Raw genomic sequence first — 1,622 nt, forward strand, 5'->3', positions numbered from 1 at the left:
GAGTGAATTTACGCCAAGCACTAAAGTTCTCTGTGCTGCTGTTTGCTTCATCTTTATACAAAAGATAATAGTGTCTGCCTCATGATTTTCTGAGGAGTAAAGACAGTACCGCAACTGTGGCTTTCATAGCAGTGATTCATACATTGCTACTGTTCTTTAATGGTTATACATTCAACTCTTGGAAGCATTTACCTGACAGAAATAGTTTAATTATTTCAAAGTAGGGAGTATTGGTAAGGGGAGAATGTTGGATTTCCACTGACCTGGTACCTGTGGTCCACGCCTCATCTTCCCATTCAGGATCCTCTAGCTCAGAAGACAACCATCCATCATTGAGACCTGACAGCATGGCTGCTGAGGATTTGGCAGTGGGAACAATCTTCTTATCACAGACTCTCTTTGGAATCCTGGGCAATTTCTCTCTTCTTTACCATTACCTCTGCCTGTATTGCTCTGGGTATAGGCTGAGGACCACAGATTTGATTGTCAAGAATCTGATTGTTGCCAACATCTTGGTGCTGTTCTCTAGTGGATTTCACGATACAGTGAAAACACTTGAATGGCACCTCATGGACAGTGATTTTGCATGCAGATTTTTCCCATATGTTCGTGGAGTGGGCAGGGGAGTGTCCATTGGCACCACCTGCCTCTTGAGTGTTTTCCAGGCCATCACCATCAGTCCCCGGACCTCCAGGTGGGCAGAGCTCAGAGTGAGAGCTCAGCAGTTGGTTTTCCCTTCAGTCATCCTGTGCTGGATGGTGAACATGCTGCTAAATGTCGTGTATCCTCTGTACGTGAGCGGAATATTGAGCAACAAGAGCATCACAGACAGGAAGACTTTTGGACACTGTTCTGCTGTTCGTCATGACCAAACCGGAGACTCATTATATGCAGCGTTGATATCATTCCCTGATATCTTATGTTTTGTGGTCATGGCCATGGCCATTGGCTGCACGGTTTTCACCCTGTACAGGCACAAGCAGAGGGTCCAAAACATTCATAGGATCAGCGTCTCCTCCACCTTCTCCCCAAGTCCAGAGCCACCAAAACCATCCTTCTCCTCGTGAGCACCTTTGTCTACTTCAACTCCCTTTCCGTTATCAGTAGTATTATTTTGGCTATTTTTAACAGTATTGATTTTTCCTTCGTGAAATCATCTGCAATAATCATTGCCTATTTCCCAACTCTCAGCCCCTTTCTTCTCATGAGCCGTGACTGCAGGAAACCCAGGCCCTTCTTTGGTGGGATAAGGCATCCAAAATCCCCTAAGCTCATGAGAAGCATGTAAATTGTTGTCTCCAATGCCAGCAAAGGTGAAACGGATAGGTGTGGCTTGCGGGGGCTCCGAGGAGCCCCGTCCTTTATGTCTCAGCACAGAAAGACTTCAGCGAGAGGCAAAGTGATAGAGAAGATGTGATTTATTAGAATAGGACACTTGTGAGGCTTACCAGTGAGTGGGCAAGAGGGTGCCACACTGTGCCAAGAACGTAGTGAGCTACAGTTTTATAATCAAAGGAAAAGTGGGGATCTTCTTTGTCTTTCTTGAGTTGACGTCATGCTGCCATCATCAGCTCCTCCTCCAGGCTGGGCAGGGGAGTTTCTTGTCCCTACATGGTCAAGCA

At 46.2% G+C, this 1,622-nt stretch overlaps 1 pseudogene; it reads left to right on the top strand.

The window, feature by feature from the left end:
- Positions 1-347: 347 nt before the first annotated feature.
- LOC130838150 (vomeronasal type-1 receptor 2-like) lies at positions 348-1,288 on the top strand (annotated as a pseudogene).
- Positions 1,289-1,622: the final 334 nt, after the last annotated feature.

Source organism: Hippopotamus amphibius, chromosome 16 (assembly GCF_030028045.1).
Source record: "Hippopotamus amphibius kiboko isolate mHipAmp2 chromosome 16, mHipAmp2.hap2, whole genome shotgun sequence".
Classification (NCBI taxonomy): Eukaryota; Metazoa; Chordata; class Mammalia; order Artiodactyla; family Hippopotamidae; genus Hippopotamus; species Hippopotamus amphibius.